Here is an 18673-nt window from a genome sequence, read left to right on the forward strand (position 1 = left end):
GGAGGCCTGCAGCAGGTAAGTGTTGCTTTTTTCTTGACGCCGTTTGGTTCGTTTGTTCGTGTGCGCATGTATGAATGTATGTGTATTTGTGAGTGAGTGTTGTGTACGGGGTGTGTGCGAGTGTCTGCTTGTGAATGCATGGGTGTAAGTGAGTGCGTATGTGTGTGCGTGTGTGTGCGCCCCGCACCCCTCTCGGTTGTACTCGGCGGCCCTCGCTGCCTGGCTCTCCGGCTCACCCCCCCTGCTTTCGGGCTGCTGGGGAAAGCCAATAGATGGGGACCTGGAACCGATGCTGGCCCGTGCAGCAGCTCTGCGCCGCCGAGAGAAGAAAACCACATCTTGCGGGGTTGGGGTGGGGGTGGGGGGGGGGGGGGGGAGGGGGTGTTGGAGTCGGTCCCGTGTTCTGTCTTATGGCACAGCTTTTTTTCTTTCTGGACCCAGTGTAAAGCGCAGCCGAATGTTCAATATCCGAGCGGAAAGTTATGGGCCCTGAGTGTTGCGAACCTGATGGCGTTTTTTTTTTTTTTTAAGAAACAAAAAATAAAAGAGTAGAATAGATCCCGCCCCCAAAAAAACGGAAGTGCCATTGGTCAGAGAGGCAAAATGCCTACAGCACCTGGTATTCCCAGGCGGTCTCCCATCCAAGTACTAACCAGGCCCGACCCTGCTTAGCTTCCGAGATCGGACGAGATCGGGCGCATTCAGGGTGGTATGGCCGTAGGCACGAGAGCGTGCCTGTTCAGGCCTCTTGTGCTGCGGCAGCCCGCGTGTCATCACCAGGCGTCCCTCGAGTACCTTTGCACATTTCCCTTTAACACCTGCCCTCCATATCAAACTTCCTGCACACTGCCAAGCACAGCCCTCTCTTGCACTTGCTTACTTTACACTTTCGCACAGGCTGGCTGCGACCACCCTTCTTTAGGGGCCGGCATTAGCAGCAGACCAGCAGCCGGACCTTTTTAACAAGCGCCGCCTAGCCTTGCTTCGCACTGGCCTCCAGGCACTTGCTTCGCCCTGGCCTCCAAGGCACTCTGCTCGGGACACTTCTCTATGTGCCGGGGGCTGCAGGGACTCCCGCTCAGCAGCTGATGCTCACCCGAACTCTGGGGAGGCAACTTCTTTACCCTCAATCTCTGGCTGCCGCAAGTCTCCTGTCTTTTTGTAAAAAAAGAAAAAACACCAAGAACTGGCCCCTCATATGCAAATAATGTCCGTGCCCCGCCCCCTCTGTCCGTATAGAAAAGAGAGTGAGGCGAGGGTCCGAGTACTGCCTGGGTCCATGGCCCTTAATGTCACGGGCCTGGCTCTCCGCCTCAGCGGGCCCCTGCTCCCGGGCTGCCTCGGACAGCCCAGCCGAGGGAGGGGGGCCCCCGGAACCGGGGCCGGCGCAGCCCATCAGCAGCGGCAGCTTGCAGCAGCTCCCCAGCCTTAGCTAGGGGTCCTCTGTCCTGTCTTAGGGCAAAGTTTTTCTTCATTTTCTTTCAGTTTTCGAGTTTAAAGTTAAGGGCCACGCATATTGTAAACTCGTTGCCGGTTTCTTTATAAATAAATAAAAAAAAAAAACAAAGAGGAGGAGGGAGAGGAGGAGAGCAGAATATATGTATATTTGTTAGAAAATGCTATGAGCCAGGAAGATTAGGTGTGATTGTGCAGGGGACGCGCAGCAGCGAGTGGCAAAATGCCTACAGCACCTGGTATTCCCAGGCGGTCTCCCATCCAAGTACTAACCAGGCCCGACCCTGCTTAGCTTCCGAGATCGGACGAGATCGGGCGCATTCAGGGTGGTATGGCCGTAGGCATGGGAGGCTGCCTGTTCAGGCCTCTTGTGCTGACACCACCCGCCACTCTGGAACCTTCTGCGCTGCGCACACTTGCACACTTCCCTTCAACAACTGCCCTCCCTTGGCAAGCTTGCTACAGATAGCCAAGCACAGCCCTGGCTTTCACCAGCCGTGCACTTGCTTATTTCACACTTCTGCCGCCAACATCTCCTACCTTATGTACGCCCACCGTTCACAGGTCTACATAAAAATCTCTTTCCCTGAGGACATTTTCTCCCTAAACGAGGCACTGAAGCTGGCAGTCCACTGGCTCACCAGCAACCAGCTTAAACTCCACGCAAACAAAACGGAATTCCCTCTGATCTCCCCACCCAAACCAAATCCAGACTTCCAGGAATGGATCAAGACCATCACTGCACTAAACTGCCCTCCTACCATTATTGAGTCGGCGAAATCCCTGGGAATAACCCTTGACGGCAGCTTGCATATGCATGGCCATATAAACGCGCTGGCCAGAACGGCTAGATTCCACCTGAGCTACCCAAGAAACCTAAAACCCTTCCTCGATGTGTCCGGCCTTGAAATGGCAACCCAGGCCCTAGTCATTTCTAAACTTGAATATGGATGCTCTACTCTTGCAGGGCTACCCAAGAACTGTCTGGCCCCATTGAAAGCCTGCCTCAACACCGCCGCCAGACTCGCAACGGGTTGAAACAACATTTGACCACATTTCTCCCCCTGCCTCAAAGCTCTGAACTGGCTTCCCCTGAAGGCCAGAATACAATTTAAAGCGGCTTGCATAACTCACAAAGCTCTGTACGCGAATTCACCTACATTTCTTGCACAAAAACTCGTGATATCCGGACAGGCCAGAAACTCCCGATATGCCAAAAAGCACGCTTCGGGAAGAAAAAAACCTACAATCGAGCCTTCTCTGGGGCCGCTCCAAGAATCTGGAACTCTCTCCCACCCTCCATCAGAAGACTTCCGTCACTGGCACACTTTAAGAAGGAGACCAAAACTTTCTTTAATGGGAAAATAGCTCATCTAATGAATACTTTACAATCACCTCATAGGCTTGTTCCACCCTCCAACTCGGCATTATCCACGGCCTCCACGGATGACACATTTTTCTGGACTCCTGGGCATCCCCCCCAAGAGCTGAGACTGCGCGCCTTCTTGTACATGTAACTACCCGCTCTAATTTGTTATCCCACATGTAGCTTCGACCTCAGACGGGGTGCACCTCGTGGATATGGAAACCTTCTTGTATGGTTTTTTTATCTGCATGCTTCAATTTTCTCCCACATGTAGCTTGGACCTCAGACTGCGTGCTCCTCCTGTATATTGTATCCCTATCTCTCCCAATCTGATCCCTCCCATCCTTATGCGTTGTTTTCCTCCCCCTCAATCCTGTAAAGCGCTCTGATACCCTCACGGGTCTGGTTCGCGCTCTATAAAACTATAAATAAATAAATAAATGACACGCAGGCTCCGACCTCCCTATAGGTGCCAGCTGGGGAGCTAGCAAACCAGCAGCCTGGTGTTTTCACCAAGAGCCTGGCCTTGCTTTGCACTGGGCTCTAAGGCACTCTATCGGGCCGCTCCGCCATGTGGCAGGGGCTGCCGGACTACAACTCTTCAACTCATGCTCACCCGCAGAAGCATTGGCATGGCAATTTTTTTTCCCAGGGAGCTCTGGCTGCAAGTTTTCTTTTCTTTTTTTTATCAGAGACCGAGCCCTCGTATGCAAATCACGTCCATGTCCAGGGCCTGCCACCGTGTGTATAGAGAAGAGAGACTGAGATGAGGGTCTGAGTGCTCTATGGTTGCGTGGTCCTCGTTGCCAACGGCCTGACTTCAGCAGCCGCCCGTCCTTAAAGGCGGTGAGGCCACGCCCCCGCCCTTTTGGACATAAGGAGTGTATGTCAGGCTGAAGAAAGGTCAGCTTGACAGACACTCTTTATGTTCAGGCCAGGAGTTGGAGATGCGCTAAATGCGCAGGCTCCCGGCTGCCTAAGCTGAGGTTTGCTGGGCTGAGGATGTCACAGCTCTGGTGGGCCTGACCTCCTCGGCTCAGCAAAAGGTCCTTGAGGCCCTCCCCTCCTGTTGAGGGAGAGCTTCAGTGAAAGCCTCGTAGCTGGACGCTTCATTTTTAAACCCCGAAGCGCCAACGGCCGAGTGTCTGTCACCGACTCTGTCCCCATCCTGCTCTGTAACGAGTGAGCGACTGCTGCCTCCCCTCATTGGCTGACCAAGGTAGCAGTGGCAACCCTCTTGGCAGCTCCCGGAGGCCTGCAGCAGGTAAGTGTTGCTTTTTTCTTGACGCCGTTTGGTTCGTTTGTTCGTGTGCGCATGTATGAATGTATGTGTATTTGTGAGTGAGTGTTGTGTACGGGGTGTGTGCGAGTGTCTGCTTGTGAATGCATGGGTGTAAGTGAGTGCGTATGTGTGTGCGTGTGTGTGCGCCCCGCACCCCTCTCGGTTGTACTCGGCGGCCCTCGCTGCCTGGCTCTCCGGCTCACCCCCCCTGCTTTCGGGCTGCTGGGGAAAGCCAATAGATGGGGACCTGGAACCGATGCTGGCCCGTGCAGCAGCTCTGCGCCGCCGAGAGAAGAAAACCACATCTTGCGGGGTTGGGGTGGGGGTGGGGGGGGGGGGGGGGGGTGTTGGAGTCGGTCCCGTGTTCTGTCTTATGGCACAGCTTTTTTTCTTTCTGGACCCAGTGTAAAGCGCAGCCGAATGTTCAATATCCGAGCGGAAAGTTATGGGCCCTGAGTGTTGCGAACCTGATGGCGTTTTTTTTTTTTTTTAAGAAACAAAAAATAAAAGAGTAGAATAGATCCCGCCCCCCAAAAAACGGAAGTGCCATTGGTCAGAGAGGCAAAATGCCTACAGCACCTGGTATTCCCAGGCGGTCTCCCATCCAAGTACTAACCAGGCCCGACCCTGCTTAGCTTCCGAGATCGGACGAGATCGGGCGCATTCAGGGTGGTATGGCCGTAGGCACGAGAGCGTGCCTGTTCAGGCCTCTTGTGCTGCGGCAGCCCGCGTGTCATCACCAGGCGTCCCTCGAGTACCTTTGCACATTTCCCTTTAACACCTGCCCTCCATATCAAACTTCCTGCACACTGCCAAGCACAGCCCTCTCTTGCACTTGCTTACTTTACACTTTCGCACAGGCTGGCTGCGACCACCCTTCTTTAGGGGCCGGCATTAGCAGCAGACCAGCAGCCGGACCTTTTTAACAAGCGCCGCCTAGCCTTGCTTCGCACTGGCCTCCAGGCACTTGCTTCGCCCTGGCCTCCAAGGCACTCTGCTCGGGACACTTCTCTATGTGCCGGGGGCTGCAGGGACTCCCGCTCAGCAGCTGATGCTCACCCGAACTCTGGGGAGGCAACTTCTTTACCCTCAATCTCTGGCTGCCGCAAGTCTCCTGTCTTTTTGTAAAAAAAGAAAAAACACCAAGAACTGGCCCCTCATATGCAAATAATGTCCGTGCCCCGCCCCCTCTGTCCGTATAGAAAAGAGAGTGAGGCGAGGGTCCGAGTACTGCCTGGGTCCATGGCCCTTAATGTCACGGGCCTGGCTCTCCGCCTCAGCGGGCCCCTGCTCCCGGGCTGCCTCGGACAGCCCAGCCGAGGGAGGGGGGCCCCCGGAACCGGGGCCGGCGCAGCCCATCAGCAGCGGCAGCTTGCAGCAGCTCCCCAGCCTTAGCTAGGGGTCCTCTGTCCTGTCTTAGGGCAAAGTTTTTCTTCATTTTCTTTCAGTTTTCGAGTTTAAAGTTAAGGGCCACGCATATTGTAAACTCGTTGCCGGTTTCTTTATAAATAAATAAAAAAAAAAAACAAAGAGGAGGAGGGAGAGGAGGAGAGCAGAATATATGTATATTTGTTAGAAAATGCTATGAGCCAGGAAGATTAGGTGTGATTGTGCAGGGGACGCGCAGCAGCGAGTGGCAAAATGCCTACAGCACCTGGTATTCCCAGGCGGTCTCCCATCCAAGTACTAACCAGGCCCGACCCTGCTTAGCTTCCGAGATCGGACGAGATCGGGCGCATTCAGGGTGGTATGGCCGTAGGCATGGGAGGCTGCCTGTTCAGGCCTCTTGTGCTGACACCACCCGCCACTCTGGAACCTTCTGCGCTGCGCACACTTGCACACTTCCCTTCAACAACTGCCCTCCCTTGGCAAGCTTGCTACAGATAGCCAAGCACAGCCCTGGCTTTCACCAGCCGTGCGCTTGCTTATTTCACACTTCTGCCGCCAACATCTCCTACCTTATGTACGCCCACCGTACACAGGTCTACATAAAAATCTCTTTCCCCGAGGACATTTTCTCCCTAAACGAGGCACTGAAGCGGCCAGTCCACTGGCTCACCAGCAACCAGCTTAAACTCAACGCAAACAAAACGGAATTCCTTCTGACCCCCCCCCCCACCCAAACCAAACCCAGACATCCAGGAATGGATCAAGACCATCACTGCACTCAACTGCCCTCCTACCATTATTGAGTCGGCGAAATCCCTGGGAATAACCCTTGACGGCAGCTTGCATATGCATGGCCGTATAAACGCGATGGCCAAAACGGCTAGATTCCACCCGAGCTACCTAAGAAACCTAAAACCCTTCCTCGATGTGTCCGGCCTTAAAATGGCAACCCAGGCCCTAGTCATTTCCAGACTTGAATATGGATGCTCTACTCTTGCAGGGCTACCCAAGAACTCTCTGGCCCCGTTGAAAGCCTGCCTCAACACCGCCGCCAGACTCGTAACGGGTTGAAAACAATTTGACCACATCTCTCCCCACCTCAAAGCTCTGAACTGGCTTCCCCAGAAGGCCAGAATACAATTTGAAGTGGCTTGCATAACTCACAAAGCTCTGTACGCGAATTCACCTACATATCTTGCACAAAAACTCGTGATATCCGGACAGGCCAGAAACTCCCGATCTGCCAAAAAGCACGCTTCGGGAAGAAAAAAACCTGCAATCGAGCCTTCTCTGGGGCCGCTCCAAGAATCTGGCACTCTCTCCCACCCTCCATCAGAAGACTTCCGTCACTGGCACACTTTAAGAAGGAGACCAAAACTTTCTTTAACAGGAAAATAGCTCATCTAATGAATACTTTACAATCACCTCATAGGCTTGTTCCACCCTCCAACTCGGCATTATCCACGGCCTCCACGGATGACACATTTTTCTGGACTCCTGGGCATCCCCCCCAAGAGCTGAGACTGCGCGCCTTCTTGTACATGTAACTACCCGCTCTAATTTGTTATCCCACATGTAGCTTCGACCTCAGACGGGGTGCACCTCGTGGATATGGAAACCTTCTTGTATGGTTTTTTTATCTGCATGCTTCAATTTTCTCCCACATGTAGCTTGGACCTCAGACTGCGTGCTCCTCCTGTATATTGTATCCCTATCTCTCCCAATCTGATCCCTCCCATCCTTATGCGTTGTTTTCCTCCCCCTCAATCCTGTAAAGCGCTCTGATACCCTCACGGGTCTGGTTCGCGCTCTATAAAACTATAAATAAATAAATAAATGACACGCAGGCTCCGACCTCCCTATAGGTGCCAGCTGGGGAGCTAGCAAACCAGCAGCCTGGTGTTTTCACCAAGAGCCTGGCCTTGCTTTGCACTGGGCTCTAAGGCACTCTATCGGGCCGCTCCGCCATGTGGCAGGGGCTGCCGGACTACAACTCTTCAACTCATGCTCACCCGCAGAAGCATTGGCATGGCAATTTTTTTTCCCAGGGAGCTCTGGCTGCAAGTTTTCTTTTCTTTTTTTTATCAGAGACCGAGCCCTCGTATGCAAATCACGTCCATGTCCAGGGCCTGCCACCGTGTGTATAGAGAAGAGAGACTGAGATGAGGGTCTGAGTGCTCTATGGTTGCGTGGTCCTCGTTGCCAACGGCCTGACTTCAGCAGCCGCCCGTCCTTAAAGGCGGTGAGGCCACGCCCCCGCCCTTTTGGACATAAGGAGTGTATGTCAGGCTGAAGAAAGGTCAGCTTGACAGACACTCTTTATGTTCAGGCCAGGAGTTGGAGATGCGCTAAATGCGCAGGCTCCCGGCTGCCTAAGCTGAGGTTTGCTGGGCTGAGGATGTCACAGCTCTGGTGGGCCTGACCTCCTCGGCTCAGCAAAAGGTCCTTGAGGCCCTCCCCTCCTGTTGAGGGAGAGCTTCAGTGAAAGCCTCGTAGCTGGACGCTTCATTTTTAAACCCCGAAGCGCCAACGGCCGAGTGTCTGTCACCGACTCTGTCCCCATCCTGCTCTGTAACGAGTGAGCGACTGCTGCCTCCCCTCATTGGCTGACCAAGGTAGCAGTGGCAACCCTCTTGGCAGCTCCCGGAGGCCTGCAGCAGGTAAGTGTTGCTTTTTTCTTGACGCCGTTTGGTTCGTTTGTTCGTGTGCGCATGTATGAATGTATGTGTATTTGTGAGTGAGTGTTGTGTACGGGGTGTGTGCGAGTGTCTGCTTGTGAATGCATGGGTGTAAGTGAGTGCGTATGTGTGTGCGTGTGTGTGCGCCCCGCACCCCTCTCGGTTGTACTCGGCGGCCCTCGCTGCCTGGCTCTCCGGCTCACCCCCCCTGCTTTCGGGCTGCTGGGGAAAGCCAATAGATGGGGACCTGGAACCGATGCTGGCCCGTGCAGCAGCTCTGCGCCGCCGAGAGAAGAAAACCACATCTTGCGGGGTTGGGGTGGGGGTGGGGGGGGGGGGGGGGTGTTGGAGTCGGTCCCGTGTTCTGTCTTATGGCACAGCTTTTTTTCTTTCTGGACCCAGTGTAAAGCGCAGCCGAATGTTCAATATCCGAGCGGAAAGTTATGGGCCCTGAGTGTTGCGAACCTGATGGCGTTTTTTTTTTTTTTTAAGAAACAAAAAATAAAAGAGTAGAATAGATCCCGCCCCCCAAAAAACGGAAGTGCCATTGGTCAGAGAGGCAAAATGCCTACAGCACCTGGTATTCCCAGGCGGTCTCCCATCCAAGTACTAACCAGGCCCGACCCTGCTTAGCTTCCGAGATCGGACGAGATCGGGCGCATTCAGGGTGGTATGGCCGTAGGCACGAGAGCGTGCCTGTTCAGGCCTCTTGTGCTGCGGCAGCCCGCGTGTCATCACCAGGCGTCCCTCGAGTACCTTTGCACATTTCCCTTTAACACCTGCCCTCCATATCAAACTTCCTGCACACTGCCAAGCACAGCCCTCTCTTGCACTTGCTTACTTTACACTTTCGCACAGGCTGGCTGCGACCACCCTTCTTTAGGGGCCGGCATTAGCAGCAGACCAGCAGCCGGACCTTTTTAACAAGCGCCGCCTAGCCTTGCTTCGCACTGGCCTCCAGGCACTTGCTTCGCCCTGGCCTCCAAGGCACTCTGCTCGGGACACTTCTCTATGTGCCGGGGGCTGCAGGGACTCCCGCTCAGCAGCTGATGCTCACCCGAACTCTGGGGAGGCAACTTCTTTACCCTCAATCTCTGGCTGCCGCAAGTCTCCTGTCTTTTTGTAAAAAAAGAAAAAACACCAAGAACTGGCCCCTCATATGCAAATAATGTCCGTGCCCCGCCCCCTCTGTCCGTATAGAAAAGAGAGTGAGGCGAGGGTCCGAGTACTGCCTGGGTCCATGGCCCTTAATGTCACGGGCCTGGCTCTCCGCCTCAGCGGGCCCCTGCTCCCGGGCTGCCTCGGACAGCCCAGCCGAGGGAGGGGGGCCCCCGGAACCGGGGCCGGCGCAGCCCATCAGCAGCGGCAGCTTGCAGCAGCTCCCCAGCCTTAGCTAGGGGTCCTCTGTCCTGTCTTAGGGCAAAGTTTTTCTTCATTTTCTTTCAGTTTTCGAGTTTAAAGTTAAGGGCCACGCATATTGTAAACTCGTTGCCGGTTTCTTTATAAATAAATAAAAAAAAAAAACAAAGAGGAGGAGGGAGAGGAGGAGAGCAGAATATATGTATATTTGTTAGAAAATGCTATGAGCCAGGAAGATTAGGTGTGATTGTGCAGGGGACGCGCAGCAGCGAGTGGCAAAATGCCTACAGCACCTGGTATTCCCAGGCGGTCTCCCATCCAAGTACTAACCAGGCCCGACCCTGCTTAGCTTCCGAGATCGGACGAGATCGGGCGCATTCAGGGTGGTATGGCCGTAGGCATGGGAGGCTGCCTGTTCAGGCCTCTTGTGCTCACACCACCCGCCACTCTGGAACCTTCTGCGCTGCGCACACTTGCACACTTCCCTTCAACAACTGCCCTCCCTTGGCAAGCTTGCTACAGATAGCCAAGCACAGCCCTGGCTTTCACCAGCCGTGCGCTTGCTTATTTCACACTTCTGCCGCCAACATCTCCTACCTTATGTACGCCCACCGTACACAGGTCTACATAAAAATCTCTTTCCCCGAGGACATTTTCTCCCTAAACGAGGCACTGAAGCGGCCAGTCCACTGGCTCACCAGCAACCAGCTTAAACTCAACGCAAACAAAACGGAATTCCTTCTGACCCCCCCCCCCCACCCAAACCAAACCCAGACATCCAGGAATGGATCAAGACCATCACTGCACTCAACTGCCCTCCTACCATTATTGAGTCGGCGAAATCCCTGGGAATAACCCTTGACGGCAGCTTGCATATGCATGGCCGTATAAACGCGATGGCCAAAACGGCTAGATTCCACCCGAGCTACCTAAGAAACCTAAAACCCTTCCTCGATGTGTCCGGCCTTAAAATGGCAACCCAGGCCCTAGTCATTTCCAGACTTGAATATGGATGCTCTACTCTTGCAGGGCTACCCAAGAACTCTCTGGCCCCGTTGAAAGCCTGCCTCAACACCGCCGCCAGACTCGTAACGGGTTGAAAACAATTTGACCACATCTCTCCCCACCTCAAAGCTCTGAACTGGCTTCCCCAGAAGGCCAGAATACAATTTGAAGTGGCTTGCATAACTCACAAAGCTCTGTACGCGAATTCACCTACATATCTTGCACAAAAACTCGTGATATCCGGACAGGCCAGAAACTCCCGATCTGCCAAAAAGCACGCTTCGGGAAGAAAAAAACCTGCAATCGAGCCTTCTCTGGGGCCGCTCCAAGAATCTGGCACTCTCTCCCACCCTCCATCAGAAGACTTCCGTCACTGGCACACTTTAAGAAGGAGACCAAAACTTTCTTTAACAGGAAAATAGCTCATCTAAGGAATACTTTACAATCACCTCATAGACTTGTTCCACCCTCCACCTCGGCATTATCCACGGCCTCCACGGATGACACATTTTTCTGGACTCCTGGGCATCCCCCCCAAGAGCTGAGACTGCGCGCCTTCTTGTACATGTAACTACCCGCTCTAATTTGTTATCCCACATGTAGCTTCGACCTCAGACGGGGTGCACCTCGTGGATATGGAAACCTTCTTGTATGGTTTTTTTATCTGCATGCTTCAATTTTCTCCCACATGTAGCTTGGACCTTAGACTGCGTGCTCCTCCTGTATATTGTATCCCTATCTCTCCCAATCTGATCCCTCCCATCCTTATGCGTTGTTTTCCTCCCCCTCAATCCTGTAAAGCGCTCTGATACCCTCACGGGTCTGGTTCGCGCTCTATAAAACTATAAATAAATAAATAAATGACACGCAGGCTCCGACCTCCCTATAGGTGCCAGCTGGGGAGCTAGCAAACCAGCAGCCTGGTGTTTTCACCAAGAGCCTGGCCTTGCTTTGCACTGGGCTCTAAGGCACTCTATCGGGCCGCTCCGCCATGTGGCAGGGGCTGCCGGACTACAACTCTTCAACTCATGCTCACCCGCAGAAGCATTGGCATGGCAATTTTTTTTCCCAGGGAGCTCTGGCTGCAAGTTTTCTTTTCTTTTTTTTTATCAGAGACCGAGCCCTCGTATGCAAATCACGTCCATGTCCAGGGCCTGCCACCGTGTGTATAGAGAAGAGAGACTGAGATGAGGGTCTGAGTGCTCTATGGTTGCGTGGTCCTCGTTGCCAACGGCCTGACTTCAGCAGCCGCCCGTCCTTAAAGGCGGTGAGGCCACGCCCCCGCCCTTTTGGACATAAGGAGTGTATGTCAGGCTGAAGAAAGGTCAGCTTGACAGACACTCTTTATGTTCAGGCCAGGAGTTGGAGATGCGCTAAATGCGCAGGCTCCCGGCTGCCTAAGCTGAGGTTTGCTGGGCTGAGGATGTCACAGCTCTGGTGGGCCTGACCTCCTCGGCTCAGCAAAAGGTCCTTGAGGCCCTCCCCTCCTGTTGAGGGAGAGCTTCAGTGAAAGCCTCGTAGCTGGACGCTTCATTTTTAAACCCCGAAGCGCCAACGGCCGAGTGTCTGTCACCGACTCTGTCCCCATCCTGCTCTGTAACGAGTGAGCGACTGCTGCCTCCCCTCATTGGCTGACCAAGGTAGCAGTGGCAACCCTCTTGGCAGCTCCCGGAGGCCTGCAGCAGGTAAGTGTTGCTTTTTTCTTGACGCCGTTTGGTTCGTTTGTTCGTGTGCGCATGTATGAATGTATGTGTATTTGTGAGTGAGTGTTGTGTACGGGGTGTGTGCGAGTGTCTGCTTGTGAATGCATGGGTGTAAGTGAGTGCGTATGTGTGTGCGTGTGTGTGCGCCCCGCACCCCTCTCGGTTGTACTCGGCGGCCCTCGCTGCCTGGCTCTCCGGCTCACCCCCCCTGCTTTCGGGCTGCTGGGGAAAGCCAATAGATGGGGACCTGGAACCGATGCTGGCCCGTGCAGCAGCTCTGCGCCGCCGAGAGAAGAAAACCACATCTTGCGGGGTTGGGGTGGGGGTGGGGGAGGGGGGGGGGGGGTGTTGGAGTCGGTCCCGTGTTCTGTCTTATGGCACAGCTTTTTTTCTTTCTGGACCCAGTGTAAAGCGCAGCCGAATGTTCAATATCCGAGCGGAAAGTTATGGGCCCTGAGTGTTGCGAACCTGATGGCGTTTTTTTTTTTTTTTAAGAAACAAAAAATAAAAGAGTAGAATAGATCCCGCCCCCAAAAAAACGGAAGTGCCATTGGTCAGAGAGGCAAAATGCCTACAGCACCTGGTATTCCCAGGCGGTCTCCCATCCAAGTACTAACCAGGCCCGACCCTGCTTAGCTTCCGAGATCGGGCGCATTCAGGGTGGTATGGCCGTAGGCACGAGAGCGTGCCTGTTCAGGCCTCTTGTGCTGCGGCAGCCCGCTTGTCATCACCAGGCGTCCCTCGAGTACCTTTGCACATTTCCCTTTAACACCTGCCCTCCATATCAAACTTCCTGCACACTGCCAAGCACAGCCCTCTCTTGCACTTGCTTACTTTACACTTTCGCACAGGCTGGCTGCGACCACCCTTCTTTAGGGGCCGGCATTAGCAGCAGACCAGCAGCCGGACCTTTTTAACAAGCGCCGCCTAGCCTTGCTTCGCACTGGCCTCCAGGCACTTGCTTCGCCCTGGCCTCCAAGGCACTCTGCTCGGGACACTTCTCTATGTGCCGGGGGCTGCAGGGACTCCCGCTCAGCAGCTGATGCTCACCCGAACTCTGGGGAGGCAACTTCTTTACCCTCAATCTCTGGCTGCCGCAAGTCTCCTGTCTTTTTGTAAAAAAAGAAAAAACACCAAGAACTGGCCCCTCATATGCAAATAATGTCCGTGCCCCGCCCCCTCTGTCCGTATAGAAAAGAGAGTGAGGCGAGGGTCCGAGTACTGCCTGGGTCCATGGCCCTTAATGTCACGGGCCTGGCTCTCCGCCTCAGCGGGCCCCTGCTCCCGGGCTGCCTCGGACAGCCCAGCCGAGGGAGGGGGGCCCCCGGAACCGGGGCCGGCGCAGCCCATCAGCAGCGGCAGCTTGCAGCAGCTCCCCAGCCTTAGCTAGGGGTCCTCTGTCCTGTCTTAGGGCAAAGTTTTTCTTCATTTTCTTTCAGTTTTCGAGTTTAAAGTTAAGGGCCACGCATATTGTAAACTCGTTGCCGGTTTCTTTATAAATAAATAAAAAAAAAAAACAAAGAGGAGGAGGGAGAGGAGGAGAGCAGAATATATGTATATTTGTTAGAAAATGCTATGAGCCAGGAAGATTAGGTGTGATTGTGCAGGGGACGCGCAGCAGCGAGTGGCAAAATGCCTACAGCACCTGGTATTCCCAGGCGGTCTCCCATCCAAGTACTAACCAGGCCCGACCCTGCTTAGCTTCCGAGATCGGACGAGATCGGGCGCATTCAGGGTGGTATGGCCGTAGGCATGGGAGGCTGCCTGTTCAGGCCTCTTGTGCTGACACCACCCGCCACTCTGGAACCTTCTGCGCTGCGCACACTTGCACACTTCCCTTCAACAACTGCCCTCCCTTGGCAAGCTTGCTACAGATAGCCAAGCACAGCCCTGGCTTTCACCAGCCGTGCACTTGCTTATTTCACACTTCTGCCGCCAACATCTCCTACCTTATGTACGCCCACCGTTCACAGGTCTACATAAAAATCTCTTTCCCTGAGGACATTTTCTCCCTAAACGAGGCACTGAAGCTGGCAGTCCACTGGCTCACCAGCAACCAGCTTAAACTCCACGCAAACAAAACGGAATTCCCTCTGATCTCCCCACCCAAACCAAATCCAGACTTCCAGGAATGGATCAAGACCATCACTGCACTAAACTGCCCTCCTACCATTATTGAGTCGGCGAAATCCCTGGGAATAACCCTTGACGGCAGCTTGCATATGCATGGCCATATAAACGCGCTGGCCAGAACGGCTAGATTCCACCTGAGCTACCCAAGAAACCTAAAACCCTTCCTCGATGTGTCCGGCCTTGAAATGGCAACCCAGGCCCTAGTCATTTCTAAACTTGAATATGGATGCTCTACTCTTGCAGGGCTACCCAAGAACTGTCTGGCCCCATTGAAAGCCTGCCTCAACACCGCCGCCAGACTCGCAACGGGTTGAAACAACATTTGACCACATTTCTCCCCCTGCCTCAAAGCTCTGAACTGGCTTCCCCTGAAGGCCAGAATACAATTTAAAGCGGCTTGCATAACTCACAAAGCTCTGTACGCGAATTCACCTACATTTCTTGCACAAAAACTCGTGATATCCGGACAGGCCAGAAACTCCCGATATGCCAAAAAGCACGCTTCGGGAAGAAAAAAACCTACAATCGAGCCTTCTCTGGGGCCGCTCCAAGAATCTGGAACTCTCTCCCACCCTCCATCAGAAGACTTCCGTCACTGGCACACTTTAAGAAGGAGACCAAAACTTTCTTTAATGGGAAAATAGCTCATCTAATGAATACTTTACAATCACCTCATAGGCTTGTTCCACCCTCCAACTCGGCATTATCCACGGCCTCCACGGATGACACATTTTTCTGGACTCCTGGGCATCCCCCCCAAGAGCTGAGACTGCGCGCCTTCTTGTACATGTAACTACCCGCTCTAATTTGTTATCCCACATGTAGCTTCGACCTCAGACGGGGTGCACCTCGTGGATATGGAAACCTTCTTGTATGGTTTTTTTATCTGCATGCTTCAATTTTCTCCCACATGTAGCTTGGACCTCAGACTGCGTGCTCCTCCTGTATATTGTATCCCTATCTCTCCCAATCTGATCCCTCCCATCCTTATGCGTTGTTTTCCTCCCCCTCAATCCTGTAAAGCGCTCTGATACCCTCACGGGTCTGGTTCGCGCTCTATAAAACTATAAATAAATAAATAAATGACACGCAGGCTCCGACCTCCCTATAGGTGCCAGCTGGGGAGCTAGCAAACCAGCAGCCTGGTGTTTTCACCAAGAGCCTGGCCTTGCTTTGCACTGGGCTCTAAGGCACTCTATCGGGCCGCTCCGCCATGTGGCAGGGGCTGCCGGACTACAACTCTTCAACTCATGCTCACCCGCAGAAGCATTGGCATGGCAATTTTTTTTCCCAGGGAGCTCTGGCTGCAAGTTTTCTTTTCTTTTTTTTATCAGAGACCGAGCCCTCGTATGCAAATCACGTCCATGTCCAGGGCCTGCCACCGTGTGTATAGAGAAGAGAGACTGAGATGAGGGTCTGAGTGCTCTATGGTTGCGTGGTCCTCGTTGCCAACGGCCTGACTTCAGCAGCCGCCCGTCCTTAAAGGCGGTGAGGCCACGCCCCCGCCCTTTTGGACATAAGGAGTGTATGTCAGGCTGAAGAAAGGTCAGCTTGACAGACACTCTTTATGTTCAGGCCAGGAGTTGGAAATGCGCAGGCTCCCGGCTGCCTAAGCTGAGGTTTGCTGGGCTGAGGATGTCACAGCTCTGGTGGGCCTGACCTCCTCGGCTCAGCAAAAGGTCCTTGAGGCCCTCCCCTCCTGTTGAGGGAGAGCTTCAGTGAAAGCCTCGTAGCTGGACGCTTCATTTTTAAACCCCGAAGCGCCAACGGCCGAGTGTCTGTCACCGACTCTGTCCCCATCCTGCTCTGTAACGAGTGAGCGACTGCTGCCTCCCCTCATTGGCTGACCAAGGTAGCAGTGGCAACCCTCTTGGCAGCTCCCGGAGGCCTGCAGCAGGTAAGTGTTGCTTTTTTCTTGACGCCGTTTGGTTCGTTTGTTCGTGTGCGCATGTATGAATGTATGTGTATTTGTGAGTGAGTGTTGTGTACGGGGTGTGTGCGAGTGTCTGCTTGTGAATGCATGGGTGTAAGTGAGTGCGTATGTGTGTGCGTGTGTGTGCGCCCCGCACCCCTCTCGGTTGTACTCGGCGGCCCTCGCTGCCTGGCTCTCCGGCTCACCCCCCCTGCTTTCGGGCTGCTGGGGAAAGCCAATAGATGGGGACCTGGAACCGATGCTGGCCCGTGCAGCAGCTCTGCGCCGCCGAGAGAAGAAAACCACATCTTGCGGGGTTGGGGTGGGGGTGGGGGGGGGGGGGGGAGGGGGTGTTGGAGTCGGTCCCGTGTTCTGTCTTATGGCACAGCTTTTTTTCTTTCTGGACCCAGTGTAAAGCGCAGCCGAATGTTCAATATCCGAGCGGAAAGTTATGGGCCCTGAGTGTTGCGAACCTGATGGCGTTTTTTTTTTTTTTTAAGAAACAAAAAATAAAAGAGTAGAATAGATCCCGCCCCCAAAAAAACGGAAGTGCCATTGGTCAGAGAGGCAAAATGCCTACAGCACCTGGTATTCCCAGGCGGTCTCCCATCCAAGTACTAACCAGGCCCGACCCTGCTTAGCTTCCGAGATCGGACGAGATCGGGCGCATTCAGGGTGGTATGGCCGTAGGCACGAGAGCGTGCCTGTTCAGGCCTCTTGTGCTGCGGCAGCCCGCGTGTCATCACCAGGCGTCCCTCGAGTACCTTTGCACATTTCCCTTTAACACCTGCCCTCCATATCAAACTTCCTGCACACTGCCAAGCACAGCCCTCTCTTGCACTTGCTTACTTTACACTTTCGCACAGGCTGGCTGCGACCACCCTTCTTTAGGGGCCGGCATTAGCAGCAGACCAGCAGCCGGACCTTTTTAACAAGCGCCGCCTAGCCTTGCTTCGCACTGGCCTCCAGGCACTTGCTTCGCCCTGGCCTCCAAGGCACTCTGCTCGGGACACTTCTCTATGTGCCGGGGGCTGCAGGGACTCCCGCTCAGCAGCTGATGCTCACCCGAACTCTGGGGAGGCAACTTCTTTACCCTCAATCTCTGGCTGCCGCAAGTCTCCTGTCTTTTTGTAAAAAAAGAAAAAACACCAAGAACTGGCCCCTCATATGCAAATAATGTCCGTGCCCCGCCCCCTCTGTCCGTATAGAAAAGAGAGTGAGGCGAGGGTCCGAGTACTGCCTGGGTCCATGGCCCTTAATGTCACGGGCCTGGCTCTCCGCCTCAGCGGGCCCCTGCTCCCGGGCTGCCTCGGACAGCCCAGCCGAGGGAGGGGGGCCCCCGGAACCGGGGCCGGCGCAGCCCATCAGCAGCGGCAGCTTGCAGCAGCTCCCCAGCCTTAGCTAGGGGTCCTCTGTCCTGTCTTAGGGCAAAGTTTTTCTTCATTTTCTTTCAGTTTTCGAGTTTAAAGTTAAGGGCCACGCATATTGTAAACTCGTTGCCGGTTTCTTTATAAATAAATAAAAAAAAAAAACAAAGAGGAGGAGGGAGAGGAGGAGAGCAGAATATATGTATATTTGTTAGAAAATGCTATGAGCCAGGAAGATTAGGTGTGATTGTGCAGGGGACGCGCAGCAGCGAGTGGCAAAATGCCTACAGCACCTGGTATTCCCAGGCGGTCTCCCATCCAAGTACTAACCAGGCCCGACCCTGCTTAGCTTCCGAGATCGGACGAGATCGGGCGCATTCAGGGTGGTATGGCCGTAGGCATGGGAGGCTGCCTGTTCAGGCCTCTTGTGCTCACACCACCCGCCACTCTGGAACCTTCTGCGCTGCGCACACTTGCACACTTCCCTTCAACAACTGCCCTCCCTTGGCAAGCTTGCTACAGATAGCCAAGCACAGCCCTGGCTTTCACCAGCCGTGCGCTTGCTTATTTCACACTTCTGCCGCCAACATCTCCTACCTTATGTACGCCCACCGTACACAGGTCTACATAAAAATCTCTTTCCCCGAGGACATTTTCTCCCTAAACGAGGCACTGAAGCGGCCAGTCCACTGGCTCACCAGCAACCAGCTTAAACTCAACGCAAACAAAACGGAATTCCTTCTGACCCCCCCCCCCCACCCAAACCAAACCCAGACATCCAGGAATGGATCAAGACCATCACTGCACTCAACTGCCCTCCTACCATTATTGAGTCGGCGAAATCCCTGGGAATAACCCTTGACGGCAGCTTGCATATGCATGGCCGTATAAACGCGATGGCCAAAACGGCTAGATTCCACCCGAGCTACCTAAGAAACCTAAAACCCTTCCTCGATGTGTCCGGCCTTAAAATGGCAACCCAGGCCCTAGTCATTTCCAGACTTGAATATGGATGCTCTACTCT

The 18673-nt window shown here is 54.0% G+C and overlaps 9 non-coding genes and 1 pseudogene across 9 annotated transcripts; all 10 read right to left on the reverse strand.

Annotated features, from left to right (window-relative positions):
- Positions 1-604: 604 nt before the first annotated feature.
- LOC146801450 (5S ribosomal RNA) lies at positions 605-723 on the reverse strand. Its single transcript, XR_014968157.1, has one exon. It is a non-coding gene; the product is annotated as a 5S ribosomal RNA (ribosomal RNA).
- A 956-nt stretch (positions 724-1679) lies between these two features.
- On the reverse strand, positions 1680-1798 carry LOC146801451 (5S ribosomal RNA). The gene has a single exon (XR_014968158.1). It is a non-coding gene; the product is annotated as a 5S ribosomal RNA (ribosomal RNA).
- A 2872-nt stretch (positions 1799-4670) lies between these two features.
- On the reverse strand, positions 4671-4789 carry LOC146801452 (5S ribosomal RNA). Its single transcript, XR_014968159.1, has one exon. It is a non-coding gene; the product is annotated as a 5S ribosomal RNA (ribosomal RNA).
- Positions 4790-5745: 956 nt separating this feature from the next.
- Positions 5746-5864, reverse strand: LOC146801453 (5S ribosomal RNA). The gene has a single exon (XR_014968160.1). It is a non-coding gene; the product is annotated as a 5S ribosomal RNA (ribosomal RNA).
- A 2871-nt stretch (positions 5865-8735) lies between these two features.
- Positions 8736-8854, reverse strand: LOC146801454 (5S ribosomal RNA). Its single transcript, XR_014968162.1, has one exon. It is a non-coding gene; the product is annotated as a 5S ribosomal RNA (ribosomal RNA).
- A 956-nt stretch (positions 8855-9810) lies between these two features.
- LOC146801455 (5S ribosomal RNA) lies at positions 9811-9929 on the reverse strand. The gene has a single exon (XR_014968163.1). It is a non-coding gene; the product is annotated as a 5S ribosomal RNA (ribosomal RNA).
- A 2876-nt stretch (positions 9930-12805) lies between these two features.
- Positions 12806-12914, reverse strand: LOC146801456 (5S ribosomal RNA; annotated as a pseudogene).
- Positions 12915-13870: 956 nt separating this feature from the next.
- Positions 13871-13989, reverse strand: LOC146801457 (5S ribosomal RNA). The gene has a single exon (XR_014968164.1). It is a non-coding gene; the product is annotated as a 5S ribosomal RNA (ribosomal RNA).
- Positions 13990-16855: 2866 nt separating this feature from the next.
- LOC146801458 (5S ribosomal RNA) lies at positions 16856-16974 on the reverse strand. The gene has a single exon (XR_014968165.1). It is a non-coding gene; the product is annotated as a 5S ribosomal RNA (ribosomal RNA).
- A 956-nt stretch (positions 16975-17930) lies between these two features.
- LOC146801459 (5S ribosomal RNA) lies at positions 17931-18049 on the reverse strand. Its single transcript, XR_014968166.1, has one exon. It is a non-coding gene; the product is annotated as a 5S ribosomal RNA (ribosomal RNA).
- Positions 18050-18673: the final 624 nt, after the last annotated feature.

The sequence above is a fragment of the Triturus cristatus genome, chromosome 8 (genome assembly GCF_964204655.1).
Source record: "Triturus cristatus chromosome 8, aTriCri1.1, whole genome shotgun sequence".
NCBI lineage: Eukaryota > Metazoa > Chordata > Amphibia > Caudata > Salamandridae > Triturus > Triturus cristatus.